We start from the raw sequence: 21668 nt of genomic DNA on the forward strand, positions 1-21668 counted from the left end.
TGTCAAATAAATCATGTTAATCAGGTGGTACTCCGGTTGACCTCGGCTCCGGGCTCCGGCTGAACCGGTCCGCCATTCCATCTATAGTTTGGCGCATATGTTAACTAAATTCATAAAGTGTAAACATGCACACGCGTAACGTTTTACCTGCAATGTAAATACAAAAGAGCTTTCTAGTTGTTTATAGAGAAGTTGACATTAATTTGGAAAGTTGAAATCATCACAATGTAGGTAATGCTCTGTAAAAATCGCTTTTTGTGACACTTCTTTTTCTCGATTTCCGATGGAAAATAACAAAACAGAACAAAAAGGCATACTTAATATAATTTTGGGCAAACAATTCGAGTATTGAGTATATTAACGCTTTAAAGCTTTAACATCATATTTAATTTTTCCTGTATCATTTATTAAACAAAAGCAAGACTCGCGTCATAGAGAGAATATTAGACAAATACACCATCATTTAAATGTAAATTGTTTACGTTTTCCCTATGGAACTCAATTGACACTTTTTTGAATCTCAATTAAAGCCGGCCAAATTTAAATGATGATTCATTAAGAGAATGCTTACGTAGAGAATATACCTTATTCTTTACTTTGAAATATTATAATAACTGGATGTATGCTTATTGTACACGCATCATTGTCAAAATAATGAAATTTTATGCGACTCTTACAAGTGAGAGGTTCATAAAATCAGATTCAATCCACCATTTTCTACAGAAGAACTTTGAAATTTCCCTCGACGTTCGGTATTTTTGTGATTTACTTTTAATCTAGCAGGAATTGAAATCAATGCTATTGAATCCACATAACTCACGCTATGAAATATAAATAATAAGTGCAAGCATAACATTTAAACATAGATATTAAGTTTCACCATTTATAGAATAATTGTTTTGTGTAAACTATTTATTGTACAATACCTTATTTGTGTAAAATATTAACAAGAATAAGACAAGTATACAGTAACTCACAGATTTTTTTTCGTTTCTGAATGGGTACGTTATACACAGTTGGCAACAGTAGGTAAATTCTACAAAGATGCGATTTCAAATAAATTATGAAAGATTATCAGTATGTAATAGCTCACATCTATTTTCGTTTCAAGGAATAGTATAGTTACGTGAGTTTATTCTTACACAAACCTATTTTTCGAAAATAATGTTTTTACTATTAATTGTCTCAAGGTAGAGATAATTTATGATCCTGGCGATTTTTCAAATCTGAAATTTTCAATTAGTTTCTACAGTCAACACATTTGTTTTTCGAAAAATGGGTTTATGTTAAAACAACTTCAGATATTTTGGAAAAAATTGTACTATTCCTTGAAACGAAATATTTAAGGCAAGCTGTTTCATACTAGATGTTTACATCAACACTCTTTTTCATCGTCACCATCAAATATATAATTCCACTGGACAGGTCATGATAATAACTATCTTCGATGTCGTTAACGAAAAAATATTAAGTAATTGTAAGAAATCAATTGGAAGAATACCATAATGGTACTGATTAATGCAGTTCAGAATAATACCTGAAAATATGTTCAGCAAAAATCATATGTCCCGAAACTTGAACACTTATTTGAATGATCACACCTGTTCGGTCAATATTTAAGAAGGACAGTCAACATTTACAATGTACAATGACCACACAGTCTCTATCCCTTTCGAGAAATCAGATCTCCAGAATGCTTTATTCTCACTTCAAGACTGATTTGTTATTGTTATTGCAGACACAGCATTAAACATTATTGTCATTATATACACAACCCATTTTTTTGGGGAAATATATATATATACTTTATCGTTTGCATTAACCTTGTTGCTATATCAAAACGATACCTTTTTTAAAAGTGAAAAATTGGAAGCCTGATATTTGAGAAGACGATTATTATCAAAATAGGTAGTTATTTTATAGAGATTTGAGATAAAAACACTAGGTGTTTTTAAGTTTAGAGCAGTAAAATTGCTTTTTACATAGAAATGTCTGATACGGTAAAACCTTTTGACTTTTGCTATAGATATCTGATTCGTTCACTACATTTAAAAGGAAGAAGGGGTAGAAGAAAAGTAGGTCAAACTGAAAGTTTGAGTAATTTTGAAAGAAAAATTACGATTGAGGTAGGTAATAATACAATATCTAGACATACATGTCATCCTTTGACAAATTTGAGCAATTGGAATACAGACAGAAGGAACTCAAATGCACCCATATGATCGTATTACTGACAAAGATAAAGAGCACAATAAATGTAGATCTCGAACTTAGATTGGTATAAAGATTTTATAAAATGTGAAAAATGCAAACACAAAACTCAAAACGGGAAGTCTCTATTCAAATGGCAAAATCAAAAGCTCAAACACACCAAACGAATGGACAACAACTGTCACATTCCCATCTTGACACAGGCATTTTCTTATGAAGAAAGGTGGATCAAACCTGGTTTTAAAGCTAGCTAAACCTCTCACTAGTATGACAGTCGCATCAATTCCACGGAGAGATGTGTGCTGAATAAAGGCGATAATTAGTAAATATAAGTAAAACTTACTCAACAAGGATATGACATGAAGCAAGAGTTGGGACGCAAAAATGAGGATTTTAACTTTGAATTTTTCGAAAAACTAAGGATTTTCTTATCCCAGGCATAGATTACCTTACCCGTATTTGGCCCAACTTTTTGGAATTTTGGATCCTCATTGCTCTTCAACTTTGTACTTTATTTTGTTTGGCATTATAACTATTTCGATATGATCGTCACTGATGAGTCTTATGTAGACGAAACGCGCGTCTGGCGTACTAAATTATAATCCTGGTACCTTTGATAACTATCAATTAGTTGTATGAGAAAATCAATGATGATATAAACGAATGTTTTTTAAACATGCTCAAAGTTGGTCGTGGACCTCCAAGTTCATGAAGACTTGGTGCGTCCTTTCTATGGCATTATCGCGACTACCACGATCTTACAACGACTTCCAATTTTTTTCTAATGTTTTAGGTCGAAGCGGGATCGTGGTCCTAGTGTGATAGGGATATAAAACTGCGTTCATTACGGAATACTCTTTATGAGTACATTTAAAATCCTTTCGGAGTCTGTAATGTCCACCAAAGATGTATGGAGTTTCTGGTACAATGGAAAAGGCTCTTGATTTATTTGGATTAAATTGTCATTTATAGTTTAAATAAAAAAGACCATTCTTATAAATAAGCTTTCCAATTGTGAACTTTCCATTTCTAAGTAGCAACCTTCCAGCAGCACCTGCATTCGGGGTATATATCTCCAAATTGATAAGATATTCCCGTGCTTGCATTTCCTTTCATGATTTTCTTAATAGAGGGTTGTTGCTCACAAGGAAGCTATTAAATCAAGAGTTCCAAATGGTGAAGTTGAAATCATCACTTCGTAAATTTTACGGACGCCATCACGAGTTGGTTGACAGAATAACCGTTTCACAAATCATATCGGATATGTTCCTTACGTCGTAACTACAATCCCCTTCCCTTTCATGAATGTGACCTACCGAATTAGACTATTTACCGGATCTGTTATCTCATAAGCAACACGACGGGTGCCACATGTGGAGTAGGATCTACTTACCCTTCCGGAGCACCTGAGATCACCCCTAGTTTTTGGAAGGGTTCGTGTTGTTTATTCTTAAATTGTCTATGTTGTGTCATGTGTACTATTGTTTGTCTGTTTGTCCTTTTCATTTTTAGCCATAGCGTTGTCAGTTTATTTTCGATTTATGAGTTTGACTCTCCCTCTGGTATCTTTCGTCCCTCTTTTAGATGTAGTTGTAGATTACAATTTGTTATTATTTGTAAACAAAACAGAGATGAAATGGTCTCATATAGTCCATCAACAAGAAAATATTGGCTCAACTTTAATCCCTTGATTAGAAAAAAAAATCAATGTTTTATACCAGATTCGATTTCAGCCAATTTATCGAAGTTATAAATTCAGATAGTATCGAGAAAAGACGAAATGATAAGTCGACATACTTCTATGTTTTTTGTACATATTGGACAAAACAAAACTTGTTACCATTTGTACAAGAAGGATATTCAGTTACTTATACACATTTAATCTGTTTGCAATCGATTTAATGCTTTGACTAGGAGACATAAAGTGTCTTTACAGATATACACTGTTGGGTATCAAATAGACCGTGTCACTTTTGATATTAACAGTCCTTTACCCCATATCCGTTAAAAGAATATCCGTTAGATAATATTTTATCATTTAAATGGGGGTTTACCTGCAACCACACGAGCAAGCTGCAAAGGTAACACGTCCAAATTGAAGGAAAATTACCAATTAGTACGAAATAATCTGCTGTTCAACTTGAAGGAGATAACGACACCCGTATTATTGTAATAATGATAATGATAAAAATAACATTTATTATTATAATAATACTAATACTAATTATAATGAAAATAGTAATACTATGGTTACTAGTAATAATAGAGAAACCAAACAGCAATCGTTCAGTATAGAAACTAATCTTATAAAGTTACAAAACCAGCAGAGCAATATACAATGATAAACATATTCATGAAAATAACTATATCCTTTTTTTATTTCTTTAATTTACAAAAAGCTAGAATAATAGCAAAACTAGTGAAGCTCTTCATTTTACCAATTATTTCAAAGACAAATTATTATGTTTTTACTCTTCCGAAACACCATAATCTTGAATTTGTTTAAAATGCATATGTTCAGTTTTTTTCATCTAGCCAAATAATTTTTCAGCTGTCAATGACTCTTCTGCTTCATCATTGCGTAGGAGTGATTACTGTTATAAATTTAGAAGTTATGAAAAAAACCTACGTTTTCAAATGTCTCAGACAAAGTTGACCTGAATGAATTTGCCTTTTTAATCTCCTTTTAGTTATATAGCTTTTCAACTGAGTTGGTTCTTTTATTTCTAAGCATTCAAATATTCGGCTTTGAGAGTAAGTTGACTACTGTTTTTAATTCTTCCAATTTCTGTTTAAAACGAGGACAAGTTATTGAGAAAGCGAAAATCTTAGGAATTAAATCAAAGTGTTCAAGAACACATTGCCCCACTTTCAGATTTCAAATTGGTCTATTTGTTTAATTTTCATATAAATTGGCCTTGTTCTCTTGATTATAATTATCCTTTATTGGAGAATCTGAGATTTATAGAATTCAATATTAAAATATGTACTAGTAAACTAGAAAAACGATACAAAATATGTTGCATTCCTAGAGGGGCAACACATACCAACATTCAAACTCATAAGTCGAGAATTTACTAACAGCTACATGGCAAAACAAAAGAAGAATATGATCAAGAGACAAACAAAGTTTAAAAACACCACTTAGAAAACAAAAGACTGAGCAACACGAACCCCACTTAAAATGTGTGGTGATCTCAGGTACTCTGTACGGTTTAGAAGATCATTATGAACACATTACAGCCGTCATGTTGCTAATATGAAAACGATCCGATAGGTCACATTCGGGGAAAAGGAGGGACAGTGTGGACAATTTGAACATATCCGTCGTTATCTGTGAAGCAGGTATTCTATAACTAAAAACCAACCCTATCTCAAAAAAATCGTGCTAGCTCTGTAATATCATATCAACTTGGAGAAATCTACTCCTTATACAGGCGCTGATGGAATGTTGCTACATAGAAATTGAAACTTTACAATTGTGAAATCTTCTCTTTTGTTGTAAAAAGTAAAATCACAAAAATACTGAACTCCGAGAAAAATTCAAAAGGAAAGCCCCTAATAAAATGGCAAAATATAAAGCTCAAACACATCACATAAATGTATAATGTAAAGTTTTGTTCTCAACCGACCCTCATTGTCAAATTCTAGACGTAAGTCAAAATATGCTGCAGATAACTGAATTTGTTGAAACCATTATTTCGAAGTCGATATGATAGAGCTTCAAAAGAGGGACGAAAGATACCAGAGGGACAGTCAAACTCATAAATCTAAAACAAACTGACAACGCCATGGCTAAAAATGAAGAAAAAAAAACCAAACAACAGCACACACGACACAACATAGAAAACTAAAGAATAAACAACACGAACCCCACCAAAAAACTAGGGGTGATCTCAGGTGCTCATATTCACCAAACTTTGAATTATTTAGTAAGAGGACATCATATATATATATATATATATATATATATAACTCGTCTAAACATCAACCCAACAATGTTAGATCTGTAAATTTGCTTTCGCAAATTTTTGGTTCTTCCCTCGCCGGGATTCGAACCCATGCTACTGTGATATCGTGACACCAAATCGCCTGCACTGCAGCCGTCCCGCTAGACCACACGACCACCTGGGCTCTCAAAAAAGAGCTTTCGCTGGCCGTGTGTTACCTTTCCACGTCAGTTTTAATCTAGCGGCGTACTGCAGTACATGATATATAAGGCATGAAGATGTTATAACATCTTGGGTTCGAATCCCGGCGAGGGAAGAACCAAAAATTTGCGAAAGCAAATTTACAGATCTAACATTGTTGGGTTGATGTTTAGACGAGTTGTATATACATTATGTACACAGCCATGTATCACCATCATTGATGGCGATCCGATGGATACATCTGTTGTAGGGTTGTCACTGACTCAGACGTACTTATAAATATAATTATTTTCTGTGACTGTATCTTACATTCATTTGTAGGATCCTTTACTATAGATAATTTAGCTGATCTGTAACAATAACATCTTCATGCCTTATATATCATGTACTGCAGTACGCCGCTAGATTAAAACTGACGTGGAAAGGTAACACACGGCCAGCGAAAGCTCTTTTTTTGAGAGCCCAGGTGGTCGTGTGGTCTAGCGGGACGGCTGCAGTGCAGGCGATTTGGTGTCACGATATCACAGTAGCATGGGTTCGAATCCCGGCGAGGGAAGAACCAAAAATTTGCGAAAGCAAATTTACAGATCTAACATTGTTGGGTTGATGTTTAGACGAGTTGTATATACATTATGTACACAGCCATGTATCACCATCATTGATGGCGATCCGATGGATACATCTGTTGTAGGGTTGTCACTGACTCAGACGTATATATATATATAAGTGCCTATAAATAGCAGCACATGACATACAAATCTATGGGAGTGTGGATTAATCAGTACAGAGATTAATTCAATTACACAAATAAAATTATAGATTGCCTAACAATGTAATTTTAACACACTATTTAGTATGTAAATATAAGAATGTTTAAAATATTTACAAAATGATGAAAATAAACGCAATATTTCGCTAGACCAACTAGCTTTATCAAGTATTAACCAAGCAGCCTAATCCATCGCCCGGTTGCTACAAACAATGTGGTCGAAGGAATTGTTTGTGTTGTAAAGCTGCCAATACAAGCAGTTCTTTCATCAGCTCCGTTACTAAACAAAATTATACCATCTACTCTAATTCCAACTGTAAAACGGAGAACTCAATTTATATATTAACATGTGACACTTGTGGCATTCAGTATGTGGGAGAAACAATGGACAAATTTAATATTCGGCTCAATAACCATCGTTCATCGTACAAAACCAACAAAAACTGTCCTCTCACAAGACATCTTCGTTCAACGAAACATCCTTTTGATAATGTCACTTTCCAAATTATAGAAGTCAACACCGAATGGGACACCACGGCGAGAAGGAGAAGAGAAAACTTTTGGATCCACCAACTCCACACTTTAGAACCTGATGGTCTTAACGAAAAAGACGAAAAAAGATACAGGAAAGATAAAGAATAATTTAAAACAAAGCATCGTCCTTTTTATCCCGTAATATTGGCCAATGGACGTTGCTAACTTCAACTACCAATTATGTATTTTTAAGGTAGCTAAATCCAAGTGCAACATGTACATTGAGCTGCAAAATTTTCTTATTTTCAAAGCAGCTAAATGCAAGAGGTCGTATACATTGAGCTGCAAAATTTTCTTATTTTGAAGGCAGTTCAGTGCAACACAGACGTTGAGCTGCAAAAGTTTCTTATCATCTACATCCGATTTCACCTGGATAGATGCACGCTTGATAAAGCTAGTTGGTCTAGCGAAATATTGCGTTTATTTTCATCATTTTGTAAATATTTTAAACATTCTTATATTTACATACTAAATAGTGTGTTAAAATTACATTGTTAGGCAATATATATATATATATATATATATATATATATATATATATATATATATATATATATATATATATATACGTAGTGTATTAAGTGAGCCTTATATGTATTTAGTAATAAATCGGCAAGAAGAGGAGCACAATTGGACACCATATAAATGCCGATTTGTTTTTGAAAACACATCCTCAAAACGGTAGAAATGTGTTATCAATCTAGAAATCAAGCATCTTGATAATGTAAGTTTTAATAAAAAAAATTGTTTGAATCAAAGTGATGTTATACAAAGTTCTATTTATTCGAGATGAATTCCTAAGACAAGATCATACATGTGAAGGAGATTCTTATGCTTCATTTGGTAATATTATTTACAACTCGCCTAGGCCTACAACATACTTCAAAATTATTAAAATGACAATACAACTGCAAACTGTATCGGATGTTCTTTTTTATAGATTAATTAACTCCCTTTCCTACGAGTAATATTCGTTCCTATCATTATATGAATTGTCCAATATCCTGAAATCGATAAAGATCCTTTTCCGTTGTGCACTAATTTTAATTCAGCATGACGATTGAGTTGAATGGTTCTCTTCCTCACTGCATAATACTCGATTGGTATGAGTTACTTCTCAGGTTCATTACCTCTACATAACGATCTTGTTGTATGGGTCACTCCTCATAGTCAACACCACTGCATGACGATCAAGTTGTATATTTCACTCCTCATATTCAACATCACTGCATGACGATCAAGTTGTATATTTCACTCCTCATAGTCAAAACCACTGCACGACGATCAAGTTTTATATTTCACTCCTCGTAGTCAACACCACTGCACGACGAACAAGTTGTATGGGTCACTCCTCATAGTCAGCACCACTGCACGACGATCAAGTTGTATATTTCATTCCTCATAGTCAACACCACTGCACGACGATCAAGTTGTATATTTCACTCCTCATAGTCAACACCACTGCACGACGATCAAGTTGTATATTTCACTCCTCATAGTCAACACCACGGTACGACGATCAAAATGTATATTTCACTCCTCATAGTCAACACCACTGCATGACGATCAAGTTGTATATTTCACTCCTCATAGTCAACACCACTGCACGACGATCAAGTTGTATATTTCACTCCTCATAGTCAACACCACTGCACGACGATCAAGTTGTATATTTCACTCCTCATAGTCAACACCACGGTACGACGATCAAAATGTATATTTCACTCCTCATAGTCAACACCACTGCTTGACGATCAAGTCGTATATTTCACTCCTCATAGTCAACATCACTGCGTGAAAACTGAGTTGTACAGTTCACTATCAGCTTCATTACCACTTCATGATGATCAAGTTACTAGGTTCACTCCTCTTGGTCATCACCAGTTAGTTTATCGTTTTGTATATTTTTACACACATGGAGAGCACACAAATTCGTTATCTCGACTCCGTAAATCACCCAATATTTTATTTTGATATTCAATGAAAAACACATGTTACTATAGATGGTCATATATTGCTATACAGTATTTTCTTGCAATAATTACAGAAATCGACTAAATGTCTCAACATACAAATTAATGGAAACCTCATCATTTATTTTAAATAGTTTTTCATGGCGATAAAGATACAAGATGAAAGTGAAAATAATTTAACCAGGTTCAACCCACCACTTTTATTCCCCTTTAAAAGTGACTTCTGTGTGTGTTGCATTTTAACGTTGAGTCGTTTGTGTTTTCTCTTATTTTTGAGAAATTGAGATAAGACGTGGCACGGTACTTGTCTATCCCAAATTCATGTATTTGGTTTTCATGTTATATTTGTTATTCTCGTGGTGTTTTGTCTGATGCTTGGTCCGTTTCGGTGTTATGTCGTTGTTCTCCTCTTATATTTAATACGTTTCCCTCGGTTTTAGTTTGTTACCCCGATTTTGTTTTTTGTCCATGGATTTATGAGTTTTGAACAGCGGTATACTACTGTTGCCTTTATTTAACTTTAATTCTTAATGTGGAAATATTGTTCTTGGGTCAGAGTCTTGGGATATTTCCCTAAACTTATTCACTATTCTGGTTAAATATTATATTTATACATGTCGCTTTAATACTTCATTACCGACTCTTAAAGGTGTCATAGCTATGATTAAAAATTCCTACCAAATAGAAAAAAATATCTACCTCCTTTTACAGATCCCCTAGAGCAAGAGAGAAATTTGATAGTAAATGGGAATTAATTAAAAACTTAGTTCACATGTGAGGAGAGATCTTTCTATTTATGTACTTACTTACGGCTTTATAATAGTTCATGTAGAATTAATAATATGTTGATGCACATCACAACTGGACAGTGATTTGTGTGCATCTTAAAAGTACTATATATGTTTATTGCTATTGTTATATATATATTGATATACTAGTTTTTGTTTGATTGTATTTGAATTATCTCCCCTTGACTTAGGTTGACATTTACTCTGTCCAACATGTTGTCTAACATGTTATCTGTTAATGATCTCTGGTGGCCTCTCCTGGTACCTCTCATGTTTTACATCACTGTATAGGCAGTGATGCATGTGGCTATAGGAGAAGGCTGATGCAATCATTAACCTTATCAGCATATTCAGGTATTCTAATCCAGAGTGATAAAGGATGTGTATGATCCAGTAGAAAATTTAGAACAATTAGCATAACTAACTTTTTAATTTTAGACTGTTATTGAAAAATTTAATATCAATATATGTGTTATGAATTAATTATATAATTATGTATCACAATATATACTTGGTGTATTTTCAGATGAAATAAAAATAAATTACAAAAAAAAAAAAGATACAAGATATTCAATGAATCCATTTAATAATCGTTTGTTTAACAAATATACATACAACAGCGCATTTTACATTATTACTGTAAACATTTTTTTACTTTTTTTTTAAAAATTTTCTTTTAAATGCTCATTCAAATAAATAAGGGAACTTCTGTTTATTAAGATTGTATGCAATTGTAGTATACAGAAATTCCTTACTCTCAACCGAATCGACGAACCGACATCAGTACGTAATAATCCTAAACATCGACAAAAAAAAAGAAGAAGAAAATCCATTCTATACATATGCTTAATTACCAAGTTAGCAAAAAAAATAAACATTCTTTTAATTATCTCATTATACGGATCAACATGGATTAATGATAATAAAGCGAAGGCGATTGCTTAAATTTTTTGATATCAGACAAGTGATCATTTTCATCATGAAACATCAAACTTTTATTGTTATATATGCTGTTTCATGTGTTTAATAGAGATTAGTATCTAGTATATAACCCATGTTCTCTAAGGAATATATATATACAAGAAAACAGGATGCAATTAAAACAAAATGTAATATAATTGTATTTATTATCAGATAACGACCTTTTTCAATGATTATTTTAATTTTCGATTAATTATGAAATGGTTGACAATCCTTTGCATTTATAATTGGATTCACAGACATCCGTGTTTTCCCCCAGTGATTACACTTCGTGATTAGAAATATACTTTGGCTCTATTTTTCGAAATGTCGAATATCATAAACACAATAATTTCAAATGTAATATATACATCTATAATGCATCTACAGCTTTTTATATTCAAGAACAAAATGGAAGCGATGCCGAAGTTGGAATTCAAATTCCTCATGTCTAAGAAAAGACAACCATGGCTTAATGAACATAAAGGAAATACAAACAACAGTTCATAAAAAAAAATCATAGAAAAAACAAAACATTAGTAACACAAGTCAAATTTCTTACTAACTAGTGGGAACTTAGTGTGCATCATGTAATCATCATATGAATGTCACTACTTTAAGCATCTTCTTGTTAACAAAGATTGTTTTTTCCAATTGATATCTCGATTGCACAATACGACTATATTGAAAGTGTTGATATACCTTGAAAACATTCTGGAGGTATTGATATGGGAAAAAAAATCTGGTTTTATTTCTTAAATACAATACAAACAGACATTGTCGAATAACTGGTTTATCTATTACAATAATAATGGTAACTGTTAAATAATTACGATCTCTGATTAATCATATTAAAATGTAATAATACATTTTATGCTATTTAAAGCCACAAATGCCATTTCATACCAAAGTTTTTTATGAGTTATTTTTTAGTTTAGAAAACTAAGACTTTATAAAAATGGAAAGTCTAGCAGCAAAAACGCACTGGTAAATAGTGAAATGAAAAATTTCAAATTAAAAAGAAATATTACATGATGTACGTCTTCCTCTTGACATAGCAATCGATAAGGAATGTAGGTTTCAGGAGATATGTATTCAATTGGTTTCAACTGGTTTCGAATGTTACCACTGTTATCACTCAAATAAGTCAATTCATGTAGAAATCAGCTGTTTAAAAAAATTGTAAGTATTAAGGATTTTTATACCACAGGAATAGACTATCTGAGCTTAGTTTTGTAAAAGGTTTGGAACTTTGGGCCTTAAATGCTTTTAACATCGTACTTCATTTGACTTTTCAAGATTTTTTTTAATTTTTGGCGCCAAATGGAGTAGTTAAAAAAAAAAGAAAACAATTCATTAACTTTGAATATTTGAAATACTAAGGGTTTTCTTCCTCAGAAAAACCCTTAGTATTTCAAATATCCAAAGTTTTTACATCTTTTACTCTGGTCTTTTGTTTAAAAAAAAACCCTACAAATTGTTAAGCTTAGTCAATTATTAAACAGAGTACTACGCTGTCCAATATCATTTCATATATAAAGATTTATTTTTGAAGCCAAGGTGGTCGTGTGGTCTAGCTCGCCGGATACAATGCAGGCGATTTAGTGTCACGATATTTCAGTAGCATGAGTTCGAATTCCGGCGAGGGAAGAACAAACAACTTGCGATCTAACATTATTGGGCTGAATTTTAGACGAGTTGTATATACAGAAATGTACACAGCCATGTATCAACATTACTGCTGGTGATCCGATGGAGAAATCGGTTGTAGAGTTGTCACAGGTTCAGACGTACTTATAAATATAATTATTTATGTGACTGTTCCTTGCATTAATTTGTAGGATCCTTTACTATATATAATTAAGCTTATCTGTAACAATACCATCTTTATGCCTTATATATCATGTACTGTAGTACGACGCTAGATTAAAATTGACGAAGAAAGGTAAATAACACCTGGCCACCGAAAGCTTTATATTTGAAGCCAAGGTGGTCGTGTGGTGTAGCGCGCCGGATACAGTGCAGGCGATTTAGTGTCACGATATTTCAGTAGCATGAGTTCGAATCCCGGCGAGGGAAGAACAAAAAAATTGCGAAAGCAAATTTACAAATCTAACATTGTTGGGCTGATGTTTAAACGAGTTGTATATACATATTTATATACATTTATATTTTAATATCTACGCTCTACAATTTGAAGCGCATTTCAGAAATCGACAACGTACTGCTACACAATTTAAAGTACATGTATTTGAATATTTAAAACACAATAAGAATAATGAATAGTTATATTTTTGCCTCGCTAAAATTAATGACGCAAAAAATCTCTTGAAAGTAAGAAAAACTTATCTGATGATATTTTCAATAATTCAGAGCATAGTGATTATTATTATTAATAAGGAAATTCAAAAATTCAATTGGTATAAAATATCGTTTCGCAAGAACACGAACACCTATTGTTAGTATATAGGAGTAAGAGTCAAGATTTCATATCCGTTTATCTTCAGAAGATTATCATGCTTTCAAAATGCTATACGGTAAATATTTTAAGTGTTTTATATGGTATTTAACGATTCAATAATTCTAAAATAATCAGTTTTAGTTTAATTGTATGATTATATATGTATACAGAAATTTTGATCATCGTTTATACGAATATAAATAAAGTGGTTGTTGAGTTTGAATAATTTCTCGCATATTTTACAGTTATAAATAATTTGAGAGAATGCTCTTTGTAGTAGTTAGAAAATCAGAAAGAAAAAAACAACCCTGTTCGAAACTATAAGTAAAGTTATAAAGTAATAATAAAAACTATATTTTTCAGTTGTGTCTCGTTCTCGGATTACACCTCTGTCACTACGTAACTGGGATAAATATCAACCATGTAAGTAAATCTAAAGCTATAATTTTTATTTGCATTTTAATTCTGTGAAGATCTGTAATAAGCGTAATCAAGAATAAACTTATAATTTTATCCCGAAATACATAACCCTGAAGCAGAAATATTATCAACAATAAATTAACGGAGCAAAATGTTTTATAGAAGGTCTTATGATGTGATTCACAATTCTGTGGATATATTTATGTTTCTTGTGGATAAGAGTATTTCGTAAGGGTAAATTCTCTATTTCAAGTTAAGTTTGAAATAAGTGTTTGACAAACGTTTGCATCGTATGCTGAATAAATGATGGATGCATTGGAGTGGCCACAGCATGCACAGGAGTGATTAACGATGTATTCTTAAAAAGTAGACATTAAAATTAGAATTAGAAACATATCATAATTTTCCTAAAATCGAATTATATTTAGAAAATTTGCTTCATTCTCGTATTAAGCATAATGAAATGATGATGCGTAGAGGGAATGAACATCGACATTGTACAATGCTGAACATATTTGTCAATTGAATTATGACTGACATTCCAGTTGAAAGGATCTCAGGTTGTATAAATTGTGATTTAACGTTCCACTTTCATATAAAGTGTCTTGATCTTATCCTAGTGGAGCTTTTTTGGATTCCTTCACCAGGAACGCTCAACGATAAATACTTTATTCCAAGGATGTATATGAACTGAAACCGTAGAGGAATTACATGAGCAAAAGGACCTTAAAATATTCAAATCCAACTTTTAAAAATCAACTTTTCCTCAGATGATGACAAGTTGCGAAACAGTTTAAATAAGAAAAGTTAAGGCCAGATTTAAACCAAAAACAAAAATGACAGACTGCAACCAAATGATAACCACTGAATTGCTGGCTCCTGGCTCGGGATAGGCACTTAAACCCAATGATAACCACTGAATTGCTGGCTCCTGTCTCGGGATAGGCAATTAAACCCATCAAGTTTCTTTCATCTTAATGCAACGTCTTTGAAAGCAGCAAACACAAATTTTCAAAACGTCGAGCTTATTATTATTCGAAGAGAATATTCTGTTTAAACAATGTCCAGGTAGTTTATCAACTTTAAAATCTATTGAAGTATTGCCCTATTTTTTCTTAGCATGAATCAAATTAAGTTTACTTTAAAATTCAAAAAGTTAGTTTTAGGACCAGTTTATCACACACATTGTACGATTATCCGCCAAACATTCGTCATAAGTCAATAAACATAAATCGTGATGGCCATTCAAAAAGTTTCAGCATGTTTTATAAATCCTTTTAAAGAAATCTCTATATTTGAGAAACATTTTCCGGCTTGTATTCCAGATAGCCACGAGGCCTAAATGCAATAAATACACAGTACTTCTAAGTACACTTTACCACGACCTCATAAATAAAATCTAATAAACTTTAATTATACAAACAGTATAACTCTTATAGTAATGTTACTGAATTGGTTCAGGTTTTTTATTTATCAAATTGGTACAAAATTATTATACTAAATAAGATATCATAGAGGGTTAACCTGTCCAAGATCCAGTGATGCATTTGGATCACACCTTTGGGATTAAAAAACTACGACTGAAAAAATATTTCAATTAATGGATAGTGACTTTTTTTAATAGCCAGCCATTAATTTCAAAATGAGTATTGTAAAAAAAAGATAGGAAAAAATATTTATCATGTTTATCAAAATAATCCACTAATCTGAAACGTTTTCGCTACATTTTTTTAAAATTAAAATGTTATAAATAAGTTTAAATGAAATTTGTTCTAAAAATTGTATTTTAAAGGTTTGGTAAATTGCAATTAAGAAAATCATTCTATATTTCAATTTAAGAAGCTACAGTTAATGCAGCATCGGTATAATTTCTATTTTCTCATTAAAAAAAACAATGATAAAATCGTTTTGAAAAACTTGTTTTACCCATTATTTGTTTTTCTTTATTTACTACGATAAGATCACTTGAATAAAATTGTTGTACCCGCTATTTGTATTTTCTATATTCAATTATCAGGGATTAATTTTAAATAAGAGTTAGATAAAAAATTAAAATAGGAAAATCTGTTTATAAAAACAATTCATTCACTTTTTAATTTATTCTTTAATTGAGGAAATATGAAACTTAAAATTTCTATATGTATTGATATAATAAATGATGACAACGTGATTATATAAGAAGAGGCAAAACAAAAAAAAAAAATGAAAGCAAAACACAGACATCCACTTTTCCGCGTTTTCGATATATCAGACGAAACGCGAAAAAGCATCAATCGGTCTCAACAGATAACTCTTTGAATTAAACAAATCAACCCGACGCTTTGGTATAGTCCTTTTTGCCTAATATACAATTACGAGAAGTTTATTAACTTGTTTTGGTCTGTTCATAGTTTTAACTGTTGACTCTCTTCATCGCATGTCATAAGTTTGTCTGTTTATCTTTCATCATCGCATGTCATATGTTAGTCTGTTTATCTTTTGTTCATCGCATGTCATATGTTTGTCTGTTTATCTTTCATTACTCGCATGTCATATGTTTATCTGTTTATCTTTCATCATCACATGTCATATGTTTGTCTGTTTATCTTTCTTCATCGCATGCCATATGTTTATCTCTTTATGTTCAATCATTTCAACGTATTTCATAAGTTTTTATTTATTTATGTTCTATCGTTCTTTATCGTACGTCATATGTTGTTTTGCTGGTGTTCTATCTTTATTACATTGTAAATATAATGTATGTCGGTTTGATTTCTATCGTTTTTCGTCGTAAGTCACATGTTTGTCCGCCTATATAAAAAAGAATATGTGGTATGATTGCCAATAAGACAACTATCCACAAAAGACCAAAATGACACAGACATTAACAACTACAGGTCACCGTACGGCCTTCAACAATGAGCAAAACCCATACCGCATAGTCAGCTATAAAATGCCCCGATAAGACAATGTAAAATAATTCATACGAGAAAACTAACGGCCTTATTTATATAAAAAAATGAACGAAAAACAAATATGTAACACATAAACAAACGACAAACACTGAATTACAGGCTCCTAACTTGACACCGGCACATACATAAATAATGTGGCGGGGTTAAACATGTTAGCGGGATCCAAACCCTCCCTCTAACCTGGGACAGTGGTATAACAGTACAACATAAGAACGAACTATAAAAATCAGTTGAAAAGGCTCAACTCATCAGATGGACCAAAATACATGTGGACGTGGCCGGGTACTTATACATCCCGACACAAAAAGACACAATGAACAGATCTGAGAGTACTTGCAGTTATCTGACAGCTAGTTCAAAGCCAATAACAACTAATACAAAAATCATGCATCTAAGACTAAATTTTCATATTCCAACGTATGTCAGATGTGTTGATATTTATGTTTCTTCTTTCTTCAGTGCATGTCATATATTGGCTTGTTATGTTCTACCTTTCGTAAACGAAAGTTGTATGTTTGCTTTTAGAAAAGTATATAAAATTAGCCGAATTATCTCCAGCAACATGATAGACAGATTTATTAATAACGCTTAATAGGAATTAAAATACGGCATTTTCTACATGTGGAAAAGGATCTGCGTATCTTACCAGGGCATCTAAGATCTTTTGATTATTTATTATTTGAGAATTAATTTCATTTTTAGCCATGGCGTTGTCAGTTTATTTTCGATTTATGAGTTTGACTGTCCTTCTAGTATCTTTCGTCTCTCTTTTCAAACCGACTATAGTAAACGTTACAATTTTATCAACATTTATTGTAAAACCGTTTTAATCTTAAAAGTTATCCATTTCAAAAAGCTTTAAAATTTGATTTGCTATGTTATAATATATAAAAAAGTAATACAAATTAAGATTTGTAAAATATCGACAGTTTTGCCTAAACAAACAGTTTTCTCAATTAAAAACCTCTATATACAACATGCCTTGTTATGAGATGAAATTTGACAATAAATTAATAACAAATCTTTTAAATATGGACCGTATTTTTTCAGGACAGCGGATCAAATTCAGGGACAGAATTTGTACTTGCATTTCCTCACGGCGTTGACACTACTAGTTCTTTGCGTTTGTACTTATCAACATCGGTAAATGAATCATTCTCTGTACACATTGAAACACCATTACTTAGTCACACGAATATTAAAGTGACCGTATCAGGTGGGGCAGAGACTGTCGTTGAAATTCCTTTAGATCTGACCGTTTTGGGTACTTCCAAAAGTGATAAGAGTATTTTTGTTCAAGCTGAAAATTTTATTGCATTATTCGCATCTTATATGCAACCACCCACCAGCGGTGATTCCTTCATAGTTTATCCCGTTGAAGTACTTAGTACTGAATACGTATCTGTTAATTTGAAATCAAAGAATGTTGAATATAAGTCAACAAGTGCAATCGTTGCTGTAAAGGACCATACTATTGTTCACCTTAGTTTACCCGACAAATCCATAGTAAAGTATAACAAAACGTATACATTTGGAAGTCAGTTTTCGGTCAATTTGAAGAAATATGAGATATTTCAATTTTCATCTGAGGATGATTTATCAGGTACAACTATAGTGTCAAATTATCCAATAGCAGTTATCAGTGGTCATCAGCTTGGTAATCCATCAGTTAGTTCGAAGGGAACTAGAGATATGATACTTGAAATGCTCATTCCATGGACGTATTGGTCAACACGTTATATAGCGATCAGTAACCCTGTGTTTTACGACGGAGACGGTGAACTTATTCGTATCTTTACGCTGTGTGAGAATGCTACTGTAATAATTGACAAATCAGGAGTTCATTCACAAATAAATGTGAGTCAAGAGTCTTTTTACGAGTTTCCTTTAGTATTAGCTGAAGCAGCAGTAATAACCTCGGACAAACCCGTGCTTGTTTCGCAAGTATCATCTTCTTCTCAGTATGCTGCTGGTTCTACAAGTGGAGATCCGAGATTAATGTTACCGGCCCCAGTGAACGCATGGCTGAATGAATACACTTTTAGTACACCGGGAATGCCTACCAGTGGAAGTTTTAATCATGGACTTGTTCTTGTGGCCTATGGTAAGGCTATTGATACAATAACTTTAGACAACGAGAGTCTAGAGCCATCTCTCGTCTGGTTTGAAATCGCTGGTACAAATTTGAATTATACAGTTTTACCGCTATCTCAAGGAGCTCATACGTTGAAATGCATCGGAAATTTAAAATGTTGGGGATATGTCTTTGGGATAAATGTGTGCGAAGAATATGGTACATCTATTGGAAGGAGTTTTACAAAGGTAAAGTGATTTGAAATAGAACATAATCTTATAGTCGTATTTGTTAAATGTATGTTCTTCGCGAATAAATTTCAATATCAATGAAGAGATACAAATTTCTAGATTTGTAAAATTACATGTGTCATACCAGAAAATGTAGCTGGTTATTTAAAGTTTTGTTATTCTGGTATCTATGATAAGTATATTATCAATTGTTTTTATTTAATTAAAAAAGGAAAAGATAAAATGGATAAAAAAAACCAACCGCAAACTTAAATTTAATTAAAATGTTTTATTTACAGAAAAGGAGAACTGATGCTAACGTTTTGGGTAAGTACATATTTTAAACAATTTCGACAGCAAACATCGTTCAATTATATTAATTAAATATGAAAACTTTTCTATCAATTTGAAGAAACTATATTTAGTTTGCATTATTGCAACTGTTGAACTTCATAAAACAAATACAATTCATAACTGAAGTCGTAACCTTAAATGTATATTTCGTTAAAAGCCATACAAAGCAATTGAATAAACTCATTATTGTTACCAAAATTGAAATTTTGCATTTACGCCAGACTTTACAAAAGACTCATCTGTGACTCTCGATAAAAAAAAACCTTTGATTGCAATTTACGTTGAAGTTGCTTTGAAGCTGATTGGTAACACAAAACAGCAGCACTGATAAAAGATCAAAAACGAATTGAAGGGGCAAACCAACTCCCAAATACTAGTCTGTTTTGGAATAAGAGAAACCAACGATATATTTTTCTTTTTTGTTTTGAATAAAGCAAATGTTTACTGTTTGACCAAATAAATCCAGTTTTAAATTTAGCCCGTTTGTTTTTGTTTTATCTGAAGACAGCTGCAATAGTTGATCCTTTAATGCTACATAGCAAATTAAATTCAATTATATTTTCACATTATTTTTTTAGAAAAAGCTATCATCGAATTGGATTTAATTGACGATCAAATACTGTTGACAACACCAGTTTTCAGTTACATGGCAAGGTCTCGCACTGAATGCAGCAAGATGTGCTTTTTGTATTCATGTTCATCCCTGTCCTTTCGGTCTACAGATGGACTTTGTTATCTTTATACAGAGGATCAAACATGTAGTCCAAAGAAAGTGTCATCTGATTTTAGACGTTATCATCTTAGAAAATAGTGAATGAACTTTAATTAATATAGTAAAATGTTAACCTTTTAAAAAATATGTCTACAGTTTTTACTGAGCATAACCCTTAACAGAGATATATTAGTTTTATTAGCATTTGCCTTTTTTTTATGTCCCAAACAGATAAGTTGTTGCTTATTAGTCCCTTGATACATTTTTTTGCGAGCAAAGATTTTGATTTCATAATAGAAACAAAGAAATAGAATATTCTATTTTGGCTTGTTTTACATTTCGTTTTTTACTTTTCGACAGAAAAATCGGAAATCGAGTCAATTTCGTTCTTTTGAGATGTTAACTTAATATACATGTAAATTTATCAATCTATAAAACTGTAATGAATCAACATATTGTGATTTATATGCTTACTTATTTGAAGATTCGTTTTAACATATTACTTATTAAACATAAGATTGCATGCTAATAGTTTGTATTTTTTTTTTATCATAACAAGATTTTGAAAGTTTTTACAGTGAGTTGACTATGGGTGTTACCGTTTACCTGTTGCTATTGTTCAACCAGATTGAAACATTAACAATACAATAGGAACATTTAAATTGACCAGTTGGTTTGGTAGATTTAAATCTACCTTGATGCTACCTGTACAGTTTTTTTATTCACCTAACCAAAACTTTCAGCATGCTTTTTTCCTGAAGTATTTCCTATCCTATCACTTCACCTGTTTAATTGTTACCGTTGTAGTATAACTGAGATAGTTTTTTTTTAAACTTATAAAAAAATTTATATGACATCAAGGCTTCAATTTTTATCTTTGTCGAATAACATAATATGCATTCAGTCTAAATTAGTTTATACATGGTATGAATAATGCTAGAATATGACTTCTTATATTTGATAACTAGACACAAACTTATTTCATGTTCTTACATTAACTAAACACTGTGAATTTGATAAAAAAAACTTTTTCTCATGTTTTTTTGTTATCAGAGAATCCTAAAACAGGTAAAGAAA

The 21668-nt window shown here is 32.1% G+C and overlaps 1 long non-coding RNA gene across 1 annotated transcript; it reads left to right on the plus strand.

Annotated features, from left to right (window-relative positions):
* The first annotated feature begins 18321 nt into the window (after nt 1-18321).
* On the plus strand, nt 18322-21120 carry LOC143078405 (uncharacterized). The gene is made up of 3 exons (XR_012979209.1): nt 18322-19543; nt 19825-19852; nt 20458-21120. It is a non-coding gene; the product is annotated as an uncharacterized LOC143078405 (long non-coding RNA).
* Nucleotides 21121-21668: the final 548 nt, after the last annotated feature.

Source organism: Mytilus galloprovincialis, chromosome 6, assembly GCF_965363235.1.
Source record: "Mytilus galloprovincialis chromosome 6, xbMytGall1.hap1.1, whole genome shotgun sequence".
Lineage (NCBI taxonomy): Eukaryota > Metazoa > Mollusca > Bivalvia > Mytilida > Mytilidae > Mytilus > Mytilus galloprovincialis.